This window comes from Microtus oregoni, unplaced genomic scaffold (genome assembly GCF_018167655.1).
Source record: "Microtus oregoni isolate MIOR12 unplaced genomic scaffold, Mior012 000002F_ref0000024, whole genome shotgun sequence".
Lineage (NCBI taxonomy): Eukaryota > Metazoa > Chordata > Mammalia > Rodentia > Cricetidae > Microtus > Microtus oregoni.
This window is the reverse complement of record NW_024543061.1, coordinates 57,630,065-57,650,596: the sequence shown is the minus strand read 5'-3', so window position 1 is coordinate 57,650,596 and position 20,532 is coordinate 57,630,065.

Genomic DNA, 20,532 nt, shown 5'->3' with positions numbered 1-20,532 from the left:
AAAAGATCTACTCAAATTATAATTATTTGCAAAAACTTGAATACTTTTGCTCTAAGTAAAAGAATAAGGTGCGAATGTCACACGTGATTTCTATTTAGTCTTTCTAAGGTTCTAGGAAATCATCTTGGACTCTTAGTCCAAATTTTTATATATTACACTTATATTTCAAATACATTAGAAATGTACAGTAAGCCAGTGTTAACTAGAAGGAGCCATTGCCAGTGGCTTTGTTCACCCTCTGCTCTGCTTACCTGAGTAGGCAGCTTTCTGCCCATCAGAAAACAGGAAACTGTAGCTTGGCCACTCTTACATATAGAACTAGACATAGCTACAAGACTCAAGCTGACTGTGAAGCCTCTATGTTCCCTTGAAAATTTTCCTTCCTTCCTTCCTTCCTTCTTTCCTTCCTTCCTTCCTTCCTTCTTTCCTTCCTTCCTTCTTTCCTTCCTTCCTTCTTTCCTTCCTTCCTTCCTTCCTCCCTTCCCCCTTCCCTCCTTTTCTTCATTCCTTCCTTCTTTGTTTCCTCCCTCCCTTCCTTCTTTTCTTTCTTCTTTCATCTCTCCCTCCCTTTCCCCCTCCCTCTCTCCCTCCCTCTCTCTCTCCCTTCCTCCCTTTCTTTCTTTTTTTCTTTCTTTCTTCCTCCTTTTCTTCCTCCTTTCTCTCTTCCTTCCACCCTTCCTTCCTTTCTGGCTATCACCTGCAGTCTGTACTAAGCTCCACCCTAGAATAACCAAACTGACATATTGACTGCAGTTGATTATGTTATCAGTTGGTTGTGTTATCTCTGTGACATTACCATAAATTCAAAAGTAATCAGAAAATAGCCATCCAAACAGCAGTTAGCAATATTATCTTCCCTGCACACCCATGACCAAGTGACACCTCAGTAATAAAAGCTCCCACTTGCTCATCACCTACCACAAATCTCATGAAAATTGGCACTTTGGATATGCCACCTAGAAATATGGGCATGGTGTCACACACCTGTGTTTCCTGTACTCAGGAGGTAGAAGAAGGAAGATTCCAAGTTCAAGGCCAGCCTAAACAAGCAGTAAGATTCTCTCTGAAGCAAAACCGGGAAAAGAAAAATCACAGCTTCAGCGACAGGGGAAGCATAGTTTGTGAGGGCTAAGTGATTTCCCCGAAGTCGTACAGAGGCTAACAACACGAGGATTTACATTAAAGCCCACCTGGTTTCTCCCTGCCCACTGAAAGCTAGAAGTTTTCAATAAAGAGGCTTTCATGTATAAAAAAAAAAATCTACATGCAAATGACTGCTGAAAATTAGTTGTATCTCTGAGATGCCAAATCCCCCATTAATTCGCTAAGCCCTAGGTTGGGATTAATTTTCATGTGTGCACTAATACCCGCCTGGGCACAGCAGCCAGCTGAGGCCCAGTGGGAGTCAGGTCATGCAGTTGAGCTTAGGCAAGTGAGGAGACCTCGGAGACCAGAATCTTATGCTCCCCCCACGGGTCTCCAGGGAAACAGCTCCTGGAAAATATTTGTGTGCATGAGAAGGAAAAAGAAGGATGGCTTAGACACGGTGGGGACTGGCAAGCAAAGCAGACTAGGGGACTGCGAGCTTTAGTAGAAAGTAATCCGGTAGTCTTGAACTTCAGGGCAGTCTGAAGGCAGAAGCTCTCCCCAGAGGACCACCTCACTTCAATTAAGTCCTTCAATGGACTGGATGAGACCACACACATTATTAAAGTAGTCTGCTTTAATTCTTGAAAAATATACCTGCCCAGCAACCTATAGACCACTGTTTGGCCAATCACTAGCCCAAACTTTGATCTCCTCAAATCTCCTTAAAAAAAATATAGCCTTATACATTTAAGTTATATCCCAATGTGGTAGAGATATGGCGCCCTGTTCTGCCTAGGAATGGATAAATATAGTGAACAACACCAGGAGTTGAACTGCCTGGGTTAGGAGATAGTTATGAGACAATTCTCATAATTTGCACAAGTGGAAAAAGTCAGATCCCTTCATTCCTTTATTTCCATCCTCCAGTCCTCAGTTTTCACACCCATGAGATGGGGGCATTGTCTTGGATTGTTTCCTACCTGGTTTCTCTTCTGCTCAGGTCTTTCTTTGCCTGCTTCAGTTCACACAGAACAGTAGACAGTGCTGTCCAGGAGTAAAAGACCTAAATTGTAGACAGAAAAAAAACTTTGAGAATTATACAATGCTGCCATTGTTATTAAAAATATTACAAGACCTGTTGTGTCAATAATAGTCACAGTGTGCAGGTACCTCGTGTGCTAAAGTCCTAACTGTGTCATTAAGGTCATTTTGTAGCTTCAGAAAATAAATGAAGGGCTAAATCAACAAACAATAAAATTGAAGGTCTCTTCATCTTCAGCAAAACTGAATGTCACCTTGAATCCTCCCAGGCCAGGCAGTGCCACAGCAAGGGGGTGGTTTGCATTCCATTGAGAAAAGCGGCTTTGGGTGCTGGAGAATCAGCAATCTGAGAGCAGAGATCACATTCTGAGTGAGCTCAGATGGTGCAGGTGAAACAAAAGTCACCTGACCAAAAGCCCAAAAGGCCTGCTCATCCTTCCCTCACTAGGAAATTCCACCAGTTTGGTTCCAAAGCAAATCACCTTATTATGCCGTGAAACTGTGATTTGCACTGGACCAGTCAGGACCTAGAGATCAACACCAATACTCAGTTCTTATCTGAGAGTGACAGAGCATGACCTTCAACTTGAAGCAGGAAAGAAAAGTTGGGGGACCTCTCTACTATACCACAAGGGCTCTATCATAGGGGGGCTCTACTATATCCTGAGGACTCTGTGATAAGGAGGTGGCGGTCTCTCTACTATACCCTGAGGACCCTATGCTGGGGGCAGTCTCTCTACTATACCCTGTGAGATCTAGGATAAAAGCAGCCTCTGTACTCTATCTTGAGGACTCTGTGGTGTGGGAAGTCTCTCTACTATACCCCGAGGGCTCTGTGATTTAAACAGAACAAATTCTTTCCAGAATCTTGTTTCCTCCTCAGTAAATGAGATTAAAATTCCCAGCCTTGTGTCACAAAGAATGTTAACGGCCAATTTCTCGTGGTGTTCAACACTTTCAGGGAACATGGTCCAAATGGTGCTTTATGGGTTTTGCAGTCTGTACCAAAAACACTAAACACAGGACAAACCATTCATCACCTGTCTCCTACTTCATTTCAGTAGGAACTTGACCCTGAGTGTTTCTGACGCTCAAGGAGGTCTCAGAGCTGGGGTGGGTGCATGCAGAGGAGAGCTGTAAGAGGGAGGATGTGCTCATGAAACCAGCAGGTTTGGGAAGTTAAGAAAAGGGATGTCGTCCTTGAGTTCAAGTGAAAGAGGAAGCCATACCAATGAGAACCACAGTGGACATTCCTAAGGAGGGCTGGAGATCTTTCACTATGCACTATGTTCCCTATATGCCAGCTTTCCAAAAGGCTTAATTCAAGCTCTGTGTGAAGTATGGCAATTCTGCCACTGTAATTCTCCTTCCTTTTTATATCCCAGTGCTGAGACTGGACTTAAAGCTGAAGTAGGTAGGACCAGGTAAATTCTGATTACATGGACTTAGAGTGAGCGCACTAAAAATGAAGGATAGAGCCTAGGCAGTTTGGATGCTCAACTTGCTAGACCTGGATGGAGGTGGGGGTTCCTTGGACTTCCCACAGGACAGGGAACCCTGATTGCTTTTCGGGCTGGGGGGGGGGCTTAATTAGGGGAGGGAGAGGGAAATGGGAGGCGGTGGCGGGGAAGAGACAGAAATGTTAATAAATAAATAAATTAAAAATGAAGGATAGCGCACATACACACAATCATAAAATCAAAGTACAACATTTTATACAATGTATCATTTTCAAAACATCTTCTTATGTTTGAAGCAATTTTAGGTGTTAAACAAACAGAGCTTGTTTAACCCTCAGAATATTGAAGTGGAGGCCATTGTTTAAACGGACTGTGGTTGCTCCTATTGCAGTTTTATTTGTTGGAGTTTTTCTTACTTGAAGTCAATCATGGTTTGAAACAGTGCATGGAAGATTCTACAAATATGCAAGTCATAAATTCCTCTGGGAAGCAGGATGAAATCATGCGCCACTATGCCCATCCTAGCCATGATCATCACTTGATTCTATGTATCTACACTATCTACCCAGTAGTCACTCAGTATCCATCTCAGATATCAGTCTGACATCTAATATCTACTTCCTCAAATTGAAGCATTCCTTCTTTGAGGAAATTGGCTATCTTATAGGGAGCTAATAAAACTCACAAGGCTTAGGAAGCTCATAAAACTTATAAGACATAAAAAATTTCCAAAGAATACCAAAGGCAGAATGTTTCCTTCTCCAGAAATAAACACCATTGTTGTAATTTTCTCTGAGAAGAGCAACTTAGCTAATCCACAAGACAATTATTCCAAAAAATCAATTATAAATATTTCAAAGTGACTCAAAGAGGATATGAACAAAGCCCTGAATGCGAACAGTGAAAACAAACAACTGAATGAAATAATAAAAACAATTGAAAATGGAAAGATGGAAATTTTGATAAAGAGATGGATTCTCTGAAGAAAAGCCATAATGACATAAAACTTCAAAGGAAAAACTCACTCGGGAAGTAAATAAAATGAAAAACTCAGAGGAAATTCTCACCAAAATATTGAATCAAAGGGAAGAAATATCAGTATTGTCTTGAAGACAAGTTAGAGATAGATCACCCCCAAAAAGACAATGTTAAATGTATAACAAAAATACTACAGGAACAGAGCATTCAGAAACTCTAATATATATATATATATATATATATATATATATATATATATATAATTTACAACTCTAGGAGTAATCAGAGAAGAAGAGGAGGAGGAGGAGGAGGAAGAAAGAAAGAGGAAGAAGGAGGAGGAGAAAAGAAGACTAACCAGGTCAAAGGCACAGAAAATATTTTGTAACCCTCACCCACCATCAAAGAAGCTACTTTTTGGAGCAGAGAATATTACAGAAAAGTCACAACTGGACAAAATGTAGAGAACAAAGGACTGTGACAAATGACACATTGACAACTGATACATCTAAAATACAACACCTACACCTAATGCTCAGGGAACATTGCAGGACTTGGGAATTGGGTAGATTGTAAGATTGTAAGGACCAGAATATCTGTTGTGAGATTGTATCATCTAAATATGGCAAGAATGCTGCACTCATGAACTCTCTGATGAATTCGAGAGCATAGATTAATACCCAAAGGTCAGGTAGGTCATGTGGGACAGTGTGTAGATCATTGTTGCATCTCCAGAAATAAACAGAAGAAACTGAGTTCCCGGCAAGGAGTTTTACCAGTCATATTGTGAAATCCCTCCTCAAACAGCCAAAGCAACCCATTCTGAAACCTGGGACAGATTTCTTTTTTCTTTTCAGCTAAACTGAAACTTCAACAGGACTCTTATTCCTTTCAGAGCTTCACTTTTTCTCTCTCCTGGGTCTGGAAAAGCCTGGGATAAAACCGGACTCTCTGAACATAGCGGACAATGAGGACTACTTAGAAATTCAGATTTGAATCTAAGCTGAGGAAATCTGAATATTGGCAGACATGCTCTTGTCTCTGGCCCTGGGACTGAGAAGATAGGAGAGCGGTCAGGTAGCTGCAAGAACAGCTATCTAACAGATCAAGGATGGCCCCTTCTGGGGCAGGGAGACTCCTCAAACCCCAGTATGACAGACATCTGTGGAGGATAAACGGCACACAATAATTCGGTGCCAACTTCTCCTGACATCACAGGAAATGGCACCACTATCAGACTAAGATGAGGTTAGCAGTGCTCTTAGAATTCAAGGGGCCATATTGGGCACCATCATCTTGGGCCAGCAATGTTCATTGTGTAGAATCCTTTTTTCTAAGCCCCAATAAAGATTGCAGAAAATTCCAGCATATAGTCCAGAGCCAGCTTGAATGTCTCTTACAGGATAAAGTAAAAATGGTCCTTGGATGATCAAGGATGAACAGAAAATAGAGATGCCCATGATTTGAAACACCGGAGTTGGAAAAGAACCAAATTGGGTCATCACTGGGACACTAAGAATAAGGTCAACCACCTAGACAAAGTAGGGCAGAATGTACTACATGGGTCATGCCAAAGGCATGCCCTCTCCCAGTCTCCCACCAGTTTGACCTTGACCAAAGAGAGCCTCCATCACAGCACTCAGGACTGTTTTCCTTCTATATTCAAGTGGATTCTGGATGCTTGTCATGTGTGGTGGAGTTTTCCCAGGTGGGTGCAGGCTTAAGGCAGGGTGGCCTTTCTCTTCCTAAGACATCTCAACTTTCATTTCTTTGCAAAAGGTAGGCAAGTGTGAGCGTTAAAGAGCTGGAGCTGCAAAGCTATCCTGACTGATAGGGAAGCCAGGTTATACCTAGATCTGCAATAGGACAGCTCAGCCCAGGAGGGAACAGCATCTTGACTTGTTGGGGAGCCAGTGCCAAAGAAACACACTTTGTCTCTAGAATCAGAGTCAGTGAAAGAAATATGACCTTGCCCTAAGATTATATATATATATATATATATATATATATATATATATATATATATTCTTATATATGTTAGCCACATGCCTCAGCACCTTTTTCAGTGGGGCAGATCACATCCTGCTTCTTCAGTGTCTGGATAGGACTGTGGGAAGAGCTTCCTTCTTCCCAGAATACTCCTGTTCTCATTGCCCCACCTCTACTTCCTGTCTGGTTGACCCACCTATACTTCCTGCCTGACTACTGGCCAATCAGCCTTTATTTAAAGCATAATTGACAGAATACAGAATTGTTCTGCACCATTTCCCTCTCTTTTTTTTAAACAAAGGAAAATATTCATAGTTCAATTTTGGGAATGTGTGCGCACTACCAGGCTACTTCCTGCTGATTGGGGGCACTAATAATCTTATGGGGACCTAAAGAAAATTTAGAATTATGATACAATCCTGGCTGGAGTATCCTGTGAGCCTTTATCAACTCAGGCAGCAGTCTTGAATCTGTTCTGGATGTAGAACTCAGACATCCAGGCCATGTGTTCCTACCGAAGATTTTTCAGATGGTCTTCCTTAATCAAATGTGATTTTTCTTAACTTAGAATAAATCCACAGCCTCTCATTTCCTCTGGAAACAAAAGCAAAATCCCTTCTCCAAAGTAACATACCTTTTGACTTCAATTTTGAAGTCAAGTATTTTTAAAATACCTATCTTGGATTAATTTAGCAACATTTATAAACAAATATCTTTTAGCAGCTATTACTCCTTCTTCAGCATTCAAACAATTCAAAGAGAACATAATAACATACAGTATTAAGATTCTCTGTATATTTTTCATCTTTTCATGGCTTTATTTTAACCTCTATTTCTTTTATTTTTATTTTTGGCTTTTTGAGACAGGGTTTCTGTGTATCTTTTTCCTGGAACTCACTCTACACCAGGCTGTCCTTGAACTCACAGAGATCCACCCATCTCTGCATTAAAGATGTGTGCTACCACACCTTGAATTCACAGAGATCTGTCTACCTCTGCCTCCCAAATGTTAGGATTAAAGGTGTGTACCACCCCAGCCCTTTTATCATCTATGTACAGGAGGGCTAGTGGGACAAGGCTAAGATAAGGCTGATCTTTCATAATTAATAATAAATCTCTATGTCATTTCTGAGCTGGTAGTCCAAATAAAATCTGACTACATCAGTACATCTTTGTATTAGAGAAACAAGCACATCCATTTCATTAGTATGAAAATTTGCTTTTGTCTCTAATAGATAGTAAAATTATATGTACATCCATAAAAAGGTATATACCACCACACCCAACTACTCTCTTTGTTTCTTTTTATTTTAAGGACTTTAACCTTTTTCTTTTTTCTCCTAAGCCAGCATATGCTTTTAAACACACAGTAAATCATTTGGATGTTTTCTTTATCTTTAAATCTCTCTTTACTGTATATCTCTCTTTTTCTGACCACATGAGTCTTTAATTTGTTAAGCAATAAGGGTAGGATTAAAGCTGTGGCTTTGACGGCTGGATCCAGCTCATTCCTTAGCTTTCTGTGATTCCAGCCTCATGGCGGAGGTACCAGCTGTAGCCATGTTTATTGCCACAACTCTATGGTGTTTCAAGGTCCTTGCCAGCAAGCAAGCTGCAACAGTGTGTCCACAAACTACACTCAAATGCTCTCTCTGTAGCCGGACCTCCTGCCTCTGAGAGTCAGAGTTTGTACTTATAGGATGGCCCAGAAAGCTGGCATTTTAAAACATCACAGCTTTTTTCCTGCTATCACTGAAAACCGACAAGCATGAGGTCAATTTTTATCAACACTATTTAAGTGTTTGGTGGCAGGACCTCTTAAAGAGCTGCAGGGTTTTTGCAGCTAAAGCTGAGTCAAGAAGCTTCTCTTAAATGAGAGTGCTTATCTCTAGCAATCAGAGCAGACCCACTATGCTTTATTCTATTCTTTTCTGCCTGAATTACTTTCCAAGCTCTCTCAGCCTTTATATGGATGCAGTTGTCTACGTGGGTGCCATTCTGTAACATGAGGGCCTGCTTGTTGGGGTTTCTGTCCTTCCCAGTTCCTACAGCCATTTTGCCCCAAAGAAAATTATACAGAGAGTCTACATAAGTTATAAACTGATTGGCCCATTAGCTCAGGCTTTGTATTAGCTCTTATAACATATATTAACCCATTATTCTTATATATGTTAGCCACATGACTCAGTACCTTTTTCAGCCAGGCAGGTAACATCCTGCTTCTTCAGGGTCTGGACAGGACTGTGGGAAGAGACTTCCCTCTTCCCAGAATACTCCTGTTCTCATTACCCCACCTCTACTTCCTGTCTGGTTGTTCCACCTATACTTCCTACCTGGCTACTGGCCAATCAGCATTTATTTAAAACATAATTGACACAATACAGAATTGTCCCGCACCAGACTTGAGCTAAAAACTCAGCTTCTCATCTGCCAAGAGGTGAGACAGATGGTGTGGAGAGATACAAATTCTGTGGAACTGGATGCCCCACCTCTAGCACTTTCCAAAACATATTGGTATTTCTGAGCAGACTAGATGCACTGGAGTCCTCACTACTGCTTTCTGTGGCAGAGCAGAGGGGAAAAAAAGGCTTGATAGCTCTGTCCCTGATAAAGTCAGCTGGAGGTTCTGTCATTCATAGACCTCTGGCCCGGCAACTCAGCATGGTGGAGGGCAACTGACATAGACCTAGAAAACATATGCAAAATTTCCACATGACTTCAATGGATATGTTTATCCTGCCTAAATAATTAGACCAAAATAGAGAGTCTGCTCTCATTAGTCATATTTAGAATGTACAAACAAAACTCATTGAATGTCATCAATTATTGCTCCAGGAACATTTAGTATTGCTCATTTATGATATTTACATATCCACTAAAGTCTTTGTTCAGGACTTCTCTGATGCTATATCTTTCTGCTCATAGTTGGCAACATGTATCTTCTGCTTTGGCTCATTGACTCTGTGACACATTTTGGAATTTAGACTCTGTACATGTCCTAAGAAGATTTATAGAAGTTTTGGCAAACCCACAGACTCCCGGCTCACATCCTGTGGCTGTTACATTCACACAAGCACCAACACATTTCATGTAGTTTCTAAAGTCCTAATATCGGTTGTTTTGGCTTTGTAAAGGACAGCTCAGTTATGGTCCCACAGGAACAAAATGGGAGAGGAACCTATAGCTCAGAGTCAATTCGTGTGGTTTTCCCTGACACAAACACCAGTTCTCTGATACCACATAAGTGTCTTTACAATTGCATGCTGACACTATTTACCCTGAGACTGAACACAAACCATGAGATGAACAGGCAATCACAAGACTGCCCCCTCTTCAGACACAAAGCCTGTTCCCAGGCTGCCTGCTCTTCTGCTCAGCTGACTACAAATTTAGGTGTTCCCACTGTTATTAAGTCTGACAGTTTGCTAGAATGAATGGCAAAATTATTCAATACAATAGCTACAATTAATTATAATAGTTTTACTTTTGAGGATGCAAATGAACAAATGATTGGGAAAGGGCACCTAGCCAGGCCCAGAGAAAACTCCGATAGGCAATCCAAATATGATACAGAAATGAGCTCAACCTGGACTATAGAGAGTATCTGGTGGTTAAATAAAAGCCAGCATTCCTCAGGAACTTGTTAGGGTGGTTCCCCTCTACCAAAAGAAGTCATTTCCCTTACTTTTAGTTTCAGAAGTAGGAACATATGGCTACTTGTGGTGCCTATTAGCATATCAAAGCTCATTCTTGTCTCCAGTCACCCTCAGTGTTACACATTCAAAGTCCACACATCCTAGCCCTGCTCACCCCCTTCCCTACCCTTAACTCCCTCTGATGGGGCATCTTTGTCAGCCAATGATCTTTAAGAGGTGGAATCAGGTGAGGGTGTGACTTTTGGATACCAGGAGAAAAACACCAGGCCAGGGCGCTCTCTTGTTCACTTGCGCTCTCTCTCTCTCTCTCTCTCTCTCTCTCTCTCTCTCTAATTCCTGTGCTACACAGCTGAGCTTGGACTTCTCATCCCTGTTTTGTGAGTTTGTCCCTTATAATAAACAAAAATAGAATTAGTTTATTGTAGGAGGAGGGCCCTGGGCGACTTGTTTGTCCTGACTGCCCAGAACTGAAATAACCACACAGAAACTATATTAATTAAAACACTGCTCGGCCCATTAGCTCTAGCTTCTTATTGGCTAACTCTTATATTAATTTAACCCATTTCCATTAATTAATATATTGCCATGTGGCAGTGGCTTACAGGCAAAGATTCAAACCAGCATCTGTCTCAGTCAGAGGATCCATGGCATCTCTCTGACTCCACCCTTCTTTCTCCCAGCATTTAGTTCTGTCTCCCTGGCTGCCTAAGTTCTGCCCTATCAACAGGTCAAGGCAGTTTCTTTATTCATAAACCAAGAAAAGCAACACACAAACAGATGGACCTCCCAAACCAGTTTTTATTGCCTGGTATTTTTCGACCCACATTAATTCAACATCCCTCCAGTTCACGGACTTCCCTCCCTCAGCTACTCATTTCCTGCTATTCTATGTTTGTTCTCCCCTCTCTGCCTTGCTCCTACTCCTCTTTCTATGCTTTCTTCATTCTCTGTCTCCTTCCATTCTCCCCTCTCACAGATAACCATGGCCATGTTCCATGTACTTCTTCCTCTCTTAGCTCTGGACTCTTCCAGATGTTTCTGGCTATTCTAGCTCTCCCATATCATCAATAAGTGCCTTTAGTTTATATACACATAGCCAGTTATGAGAAAGTGATCTTTTCATAGAGCTTTAATGCCCTCTATAGGCAGCACAGCCTCTCCAGGAAAGGCCTTCTACACATGGGTGTATTCAGCAACCCATATCCTTCATTGTCTCAGAGCTTTATGGCATAGACATGGCTGATGAGATCACTGTGATTGATGAAATCACTATGGTGGGTGAGATCACTATCTCATATGCTTGAAATATGCTTTTCACAGTTGCTTTTTATAAAATGCATTGAGTCCTTGCTTGAGCCTGAAGTCACTGCATTTGCTTTGTATCTTTCTGCCTCCTTTTTTTTTAGCTAAAGGCACAGACATAAGTTATTATCCTTAACCTTCCCTGTTGGGTCACTTTGAATTCTTGGAACAGTACCACTGCAAAGGACATACCTTATTTTCCAGGTAAAGGCAATTATCCATAAGGGTAAGGCTGTACCCTACAAGAGAAGTGATATTCCCTGAGAACTCCCTTGTCTCTTAAAGCAACAAGAACTTTTTCAGACTGCCTTCAAAACCTTGAAGGGCCCAGATATGGTACAGCCATCAATAGATAGAAGGCATGTCAGGATTGCAAATGGATCATCTCTTGCCTCTTTGCCCCAGTTCTCCCTTAAGTCCATGTTAGTGCCACAGTGTTGGACTTGGGGCACTAGACCGTTTTATTGGTTCTTCTTCCCAACATTGAGTAAATCTCTCTGCTCCTCACCATTATTTGTTTCTATAATTAGCATACTGGGGACAAGTGGCTGAGCCTAACTCTTGGGAGCTGCTGGAGTACAAGCTTTTGCCTTTACAACTCTAGCTATGAGGAAGCCTCAAAGGTGCCAAGTACATGTTATTGCCATGGCTATACACTACCCACCAGAACTAGATGCTAAATGCCATTGTTTTAGATGCTACATACATTGGCAATAGAACACAAAGCAGTGAAGCTGTAACTGAGCTGAAAGTGTTGGCTAGTGTTCTTAATGTCTGAAAATGCTGTACAAGCAGCTGGAAGTAAGAAACCGTCAATGCTATGAACCCTGCATGCTACCACTTAGAACTGCAGGATAAGATGTGCTCTCTGCTGCAATCATCACAAGACTGCTTGGGGAAATAACAACCATTTTCTTATTGGATTTGAGGCCCACTTCCTAAGAGGATTCCTTGGTATGATAAACCTGATCAAAAGCCTACATCTGGAGATGTCAACAACCATGGAGGGAATTTGCTCCTGATGCGTGTAAGCAGAGATTGCTATTTCATTTCCCCGCCGCCCAGACCCGAAATATCATACAGAAACTGTATTAATTACAACACTGTTTGACCTATTAACTCAGGCTTCCTATTAACTAACTCTTACATCTTAAACAAAACCATTTCTATTAATCTGTGCATCGTCACGAAGCTATGGCTTATCAGGTAAGGTTCTGGCATCTGTCTCCTTCAGCAGCTACATGGCATCTCCCTGACTCTGTCAACTCTCTTTCTATATCTCTTCCAGTCTGGCTATATTCTGTCCTGCTATAGGCCAAAGCAGCTCCTTTATTAACCAATGGTAATAAAACATATTGATAGCATACATAGGAGAATCCCACATCAGATGCATTACTAAATGGACATGTAGTCAGCCAACCCATCTTTAAATGTTTATGTTTACATACATAGACTAGTGCCTCTCTCAGCCATTATCCAATAAACTTCTTTTTGTAGTGGGCAGTGATTAATACAGAGACTCATAACTGGTCAAAGCACTAAAAATAAGTGACTATTGAATGCTCAGTCCTAAATAGGACATATATAGCATATCTTCTGAGGTCCAGGGAATATATGGCAAGGATTTGGAAAGAGACCAAGAAAGGAAAGAAGTGTTGTGAAATGCTGTTTTCTAGATATGAACACATAGCAGCTATGGATACCTGCACAAGATTGGGCCCCTAACATTCCATCCCATATAGGGGAGGGGATCACAAGACCACACCCACACTTCTCTAAGGAGTTTTTGACAGTTAATGGTAACCTGCAAGAGGAGTCATTTTGTGGCCACTGGTAAGTTGCCCATACCCTAATAAATGGCCCCTCACCCATACTCATGCAAGCGCCACATTTAAGCTCAGTGGGTCATGAAGAAGAAGAAGGAGGAGAAGAAAGAAGAAGACATAAAAGTAAAAAGGGATAATTGGGAAAGAAGAAGGAAGTCAGCAGAAATGGGGAGAGAATAAGAGATAATGGAGGGTGAATATGTTCAAATACGTGTATACACATATAAAGTTGTAAACATTTAAATTTTTTATTTAAAACATTGTTAACCCCTTGGGTTATGTACCCACCTGAAAGGTCAGTGGTAGGACAATATGACCAGTTCCCATTTTGATGTTTTCTGGAGCCCACCTAGACACAACTCATTAGCATACCTGGAACGATGAAAGGGAGTTCCTTATGCGTGATTAGGACAGTCCAGCACCCCAGGAAATTCCACAGTTGTCACCAAAAGGACAAAGACCAAGTGCACACCCTCTTTATACCACAGCACAGTCAGGTGCAAACTGACAGACTATGCTGCCCACTTGACCCTGACCCACGGCTGTCGCTCTGTAACATAAACAGCCCATGGCATCAGCAAGTTTCAACTATGGAAAAGGCACTTGTGAGGTGCTAAACTGTAACACCCGATTTGGTGTTACACCCTCGGTACAGTTCGCGCGCCACTGTACCGAATGCGAGTTGGGCAAGGGCCTGGAGATTGAAAAGAAGACACAGAGAGACCAGGGTCATTCGAAAGGAGATCAGCCAAATGCCACTTTATTCAGCATTGGGGGAGTCCTTATCTACCTGACTGCAGCACAAGGATCTCCGCCTAGGCAGGTGAGAAATTACCATATTAACAATGGAGTGAATGCCCTGCAGCTAACCACCAGGTAGGGCAGGCATAGCACAGAAACACACAGGAAGCTTAGTTAGTTGATCATAAACTGTCCCCGCGAATGCACCCCAGGAATAAGAGAGACCAGGGCCCTACACTAAACAAGTGTGAGTTTAAACTGGTTGAGCAAACTGCTCTCAGAACAGACACTCATTCACACTCAAGGTAGGTCTCAGCTCCCAGTTCCATGGTTTCCCCATTTCAGAGCGGTGGGGGTTAACTTCTGCAAAGTTGAGCACACATTTGTCCAGCAACGTATGTGTGTGTGTGTGTGTGTGTGTGTGTGTGTGTCTGTCTGTCTGTCTGTCTGTCTGTCTGTAGGCATATACATGAGGGTTACACAAAAGTTCAAGACAGGGTTCCCCACCAGAGTTCAAGGAGTAGCAGAGGCCTGACTGAAGGCCCAGGCAGATGCTGTTACAGATGTGAGGAGAAGGTGGGGAGGGTGGATTATTAAAGAACCACCTAGAGAGCTTCTAGGGGAATCTGGAGCAGCTGCAGGGCTACAGGCCTAAGGTGAAGCTATGACACAAGGAACAGGACCACCGAGGGTGAAATCCAGGACTGGAACAGATGAACCATCAGAGAAGTAGGCTACATCAGCAGCGGAGAGCAGGCTGTGCCGAAGCCCTGAGGAAAGCGAGAAGTCCTCCGTCTGTTCTTCTCTCAATTGTTCCCCAGGTAGTCAGGTGACAGGTCACTGTGAGAATGCTGGTCTGCCTCAGTTTGCAATGCTCCCTGGCTTCTTACACCTGTTCGTTTGTTTTCTGACATGTTTATAATATTACATTAACTGACAGGTTTACAGGTGTGTTTTGTTTCCTTTTGGGAATTGGTTGTTATCTATTGGTCTCTAAATGGTTGGCACTCCCCAAGCTGTGGTGTTAACATACACAGTGAGATACAACACCATCCTTTCTCCAAATTTACACTCAAAATGGAGCCAAGTGATACTTTGTGGAATGGAGTTCTCAAAGGCAGCACACAGCCTCAAAGCCACTGTCTTACACAATATGGGGCCATTAGGATGTAGCCCGCACTCAGGTCTCCATGGAGCTAAAACCTTCCCACCATAAAGAACACTATACTTGAATACCCATAGTACCCTTTTTCATATTAGTAAACGAACAAAATATTCTGAAAATGACCCTGAAATGGATGAACAAATTTTTATGCCAAAATAAATAAATAAATAAACAACTACTAAAATGAGCCAGACACAGAAGTCCATCCCCATCCAGACACCTAATGAGTACACAATCTGTATCAGCTATGAGTCTATAACTGATCTGTGGATACAGGAGTAAGATGACTATCTGGCACCTCGCTAGAAAGAGACAAAAGAGGGCTCTGCATCTCTCCTAAAACTTTAAGATGTTTTATGCTTTGTTTATAATAGAGCTTATACAGATAAAAGTGATTAGCAAGATTCTCCAAATGGATAGCTTAACTCTTTGATTTTACCAGTAGCAGAAGTATCTTAATTTAATCGGTCAGTACAAACTTCTTGTCAGTGAAGATCATAGACCTCAGACCTACAGAGAGGGTGTAAGGACATTCCTGAGCTAAAACAAACTGAATATATCCAATGTCCCAACTCTGATCCAGAACTCCCGAGTTGAGTTAGTTGCCTATGACTTATTCAGGGAGCTCTAAAACCTATGTGGGCACAACTGTAACTTCAATTCCGAAGTCTGCCAGGGACTGTCTATGGACTGCCTCCTCTAAACCATCACTCTCCCCTGCCTCTCCTTAGTCCAGACTCACAAATGAACACTTCCCAGATAGAGCAAGCCCCACCACACCTGGCCAAGGTAGACATACTGTGAGCACTCTACAAAGGAGAAGTTGTACTGAGAACACCAAAGGCAGCTGAAGATGACCCAGAAGACCCAATAAGCAGCAAGGCACCCCCGTGGTTAGTCAACATGAGTCAACTACATGGAGTACATTATTATACAATGGTGGTGTGAGAGAAATGGGTTTCTCTTATGACACATCAAAGAGAAAGCACACCCAAAGTCCTCTCAGAGGATGTGACAGTTAGAGAAATGGGTAATATGGCAGAATGATCAATTCTGGCTTCTCTCTCTCTCTCTCTCTCTCTCTCTCTCTCTCTCTCTCCGTCTCTTCATCCCTCTCATTTTCCCCTTGTCCTTCTGTAAGAAATTACAATTGTGTATAAAATTATGTGAAATTCCTTACTTAAAAACCCACATAAAGGTCTCTTTCATCCATCATTCTTTTGCTTTCTCCAAATTTCTACAAAACTTCTTTCATATCATAGTGAAGACAGGGAAGAGAGAGACGTGGGATGGTTGTAACTCCTGCTTCAAAGACATGGGTCCAAAGACTTGCTTAGCAGACCTTGGAAAGTCTCTAATATAGGTCAGGGCAGAAGGTGCCTGCGTGATTCCCAGCTCCTTTAACAACTTGAAGTCAACCCTTTGGAGGCGAGCAAAGCACCAATGATAGGCTCCTCCAGCTTTTTCTATGGTTTGAATGTGTTCCTTCCAAAATTATTATGTTGGAAACATGGCAAAAATGTACTGGGAGGCAGGGCCTTTGAGGAGGAGCCTAGATCATCAGTGTTCCACCCCCATGAAGGGCTTGTGGGACTGGACTCTACTCTGCCATGAGGACATGGCATCCCTCCTCCAGAGAACTCAGAACAAGGCACCACTGTGCAAGCAGAGACTGTGTTTTAACTTGCTGTCATATTTATCTTGGACTTCTCAATCTCCATATGTATGAGAAATAAAGTTCTGCTCTTGATAATAGTCTGGAGTAATCTATAATAGCAGTACAAAGTGGCTCCAGCTCTCTGAGAATCGGAAACATACACGAGAACTTTGAAAACATGATAGAGTTCCTTAGAGCTGGAGGGGTAGTGATAGAGTTACTTAGAGTTGGAGGGGTAGTGATAGAGTTCCTTAGAGCTGGAGGGGTAGTGACAGGACTGCATTTTCAGCCAGCAAGGAAAAGATTATTCCTTCCACATGGATTGTGAGGAAATATGGAAGTGATTTTTTAAAAATTTTGGATTTAAACTTAGTCTCTGCAGTTTGGGTACCTACTTATGACATCCAACAGTATGATACAAATGCTTGTATCCTTCCAAATATCAGGTTGGAACTTAATGCTGAAGGCAATAGAATAAAGAAGGGGATTTGGGGGTAATTGGATCATGAGATTGCCACCCTCATGAATGCGATTAAAAATATTATCAAGATATTTGAATGACTTCGTTTGTGCCCTTTGTCAACTTTACCATGTCAGGAAACATGGTGAAGCCCTTCCTTCTTCCATATGAGGATGAAGCCAAAAGGTATCATTTGGAAGTAGTCCTTTCCAGACACTGAACCTGCCAGCATCTTGATATTCTACTTCACAGCATGTGGAACTATGAGAAATGAAGTTGTGCTTTCTATTAATTACCCAATCCAAGATATTTTGTTATGGCAATAGGAATAGATCAGATGACCACTTAACGTGGTGATTATAGAAGGATAATCTCTGGGCTTCTTGAAGAAGAGCCTATAGGAGAAGGAGAAATACCCAAAGATAGTTCCCTGGGCCAGGAAGGTCGCTGCACACAAAGGAGCTCTGGTCACAACTGTCCAGTGTGTCCTCTAATCTTAGCCCAACAGAAAAGCGGACGACGACCTAGCAAGTGTCCTGTGGGTGTTTTTCATTTTTTTCTGGGAGGGTAGAACTCCAGCGGAAAGCTAAGTGTGCAAAAGATAAACAACTAAAGCTTCTTAATCAAATAGTAATAAAAATGAAGTTGATTTTGTAAATATCATTGTAACAGATTAATCATGCAACTTCTCCTAACAAGTATTTTCAGGGCTCCAATTACAAATCAAACTTCTGTTTACCTGGACACAAAAAACAATGAGATTAAGGTGTATTAAGCAGGGTTGTGATTCACCACGTGCTCAGAGAACAAAAGGAAGACACCCCAAAGTATCTAGAGATATAAGTGTCTCTATGATTACTGTCCTATGGGAGACATGGGCGACTGTGCTAGTTTGTTTTCTATTGCTGTGCTAAATACCATAACTAAAAGAATCATGGGGAAGAAAGTCTTTATTTGGCTTACATGTTACAGCCACAGTTGACCACTGAGGGAAGTCAGTGCAGGAACTGAAGCAGGATCAGGAGCCATGGAGGAACACTGCTTATTGGTTTGCTCCCAGACCATGCTCAGATACCTTTCTTATAACAACCAAAAAGTGGCATTACCCATGGGGGACTGGGCCTCCCACGTCAACCAACATTCCAGAAAATGCCATACAGACTTAATTAAGGCCAATCTAATAAACATTTCCTCCCACTCAGATCCCCTCCTCCTAGGTAACCCTAGTTTGTGCCAAGTTGACCCAAAAAGCTAGCCAGCACACCTGCCATGAGATATTGTAATCACGTGACTCTGGACAAGGTCCTCTGGCAACACAGAAGATAAGCATCCTTGCCTCTACAGTGCCCTGGAGGGGCTTCAGAAGTGTGGGGATGTGTAAGTTAGTGGGCAAAAATACAAAATACAGAGACAGTAGGGAAATGTGTACTAATGCAAAGAGCCTTCAAAGTCTCCCTAGGTCAGAATCATTCTGGAGCACCAACAAGATGTAACAAGGACTCAAGTCTGGCCCCAAGGTCACTGGCCAAGTCACTGGCTTAAACTGGCATCCTCACTCTTAAAAACAAAATAAAACTTTGCTTTTCTTCCTCCAGCAAAATACTCTGTTCCCATTTCAACTCTGTCTTTGAAATGAATAACAGAGACAGTCAATTGATTACAAAGAAAATTCTTTGGCAATGATCTTCATATTGCTTACCATAAATCCTGGCAATTCCTTGAATTTCTCATAATGGGAAACCAAAGAGTGATCATTGAGTGACATTTTATCAGACTCCAGGAGCTCTCTAAAACCATCTGTGCTCTGGTTTCCATAAATGAATAAAGATGCCTGAGTCCAAGACTCAAGGCTGAGTGTGTGATGCTCTGAATTTCAACTCCATGGACAGCTATCTTCACCCTGCTGTTAGGAGATGGTCTCTTGTGAATTCTCAGACCCTGGGATGTTCCCCTGCTCTCTCTGTCTTTTCCACTTGTGCACAAGCATGATGTAGATCGAGAAGCCATGCGTTTAGAGTAACCCACTTTACTTAAACAGAAGAGGTGTCACTGGCACCCATCTATCCTGATTCCACAAATAAGTACCGCTTTCTTCCAAGAAACTGACAGTATAAGCAGGTGCCGTGGTAGGAACGGACCTCTCCTTCCTTTTTCCTTTCTCTAGTCATCCAACTTCCCAGCTTCCTGGATGGCATCCTGTCCTGATGTTCCAAACTCAGTGCTTCTAATGTTTAGGTAGATTGGGCTTTGTTTCAGGTGTCCTTTTCCTGTTTCTTCTGAGAAATAAGTTAAGTGAGGTCAGGTTTTACGTGTGCCACACTGCAAGATGCCTTGAAACACTGAGTGCAGGCCCCAGGTTTCCTGACCATGCCATGCTGCTGAATACAGGTCAGAGTTGCTGACTTCCAACTCTGAAGGAGCAGAGAGCAGGAGAGATGCTAGGTCAGGTGGGACAGAGCCCTGGATGTGTACATACATAGTGCTCCTTGCAGAAGATTACTCACGACAATACCTTGTGCTGGGAAAGTGAGTGAGAAGAGAAGGTGGAACATAGTCAAGGGCACAACATATTTTTTTTTAATCTGGAGCCTTGAGTACCAGCCTCAGTATCCCCTCAGGGTTCAGAGTAAGATGTCTATGGCAAGAGATCTGAGCATAAAATAATTAACTCAAGCATATTACCTCTGCATGTTCTTTATTTTTCAGGTGAGAAGGAAAATTGTAGTGAAGGGGAACAGAGGAAAAAGAGGAGAAGGGGGAGGAGGAGGAAAAGAAGAAGAAGAAAAAGAAGGAAGAAGGAAGAAAGAAGAAAGGAAGGAAGGAAGGAAGGAAGGAAGGAAGGAAGAAAGAGGTGATATCCACGAGGTTTCTAGTTTTTACAATCATAGTTGGAAAATTTCATAGGCAAGGACAATGATAATGTTATGTTAAAAATAAAACAGCACCAGCCTGAGGTGCCCATGGGTCACAATGGACAGCGGGTTCCCTGGAAGGGTGTTAGTCACATCCTGGGATAGCTGGTCTCTTTGCTCCTGTCTAGTGTTTGTGGTATGAGAATGTCTGGTGTCTTTTATACCTGTTTAAGGTATTGGCAGAACAGAGGACAAAGTTAAGTTTAGGAAAAAAATTTAGGACTAGGGAATTGAGAGGGGTGTATGTGACCTGTTAAGG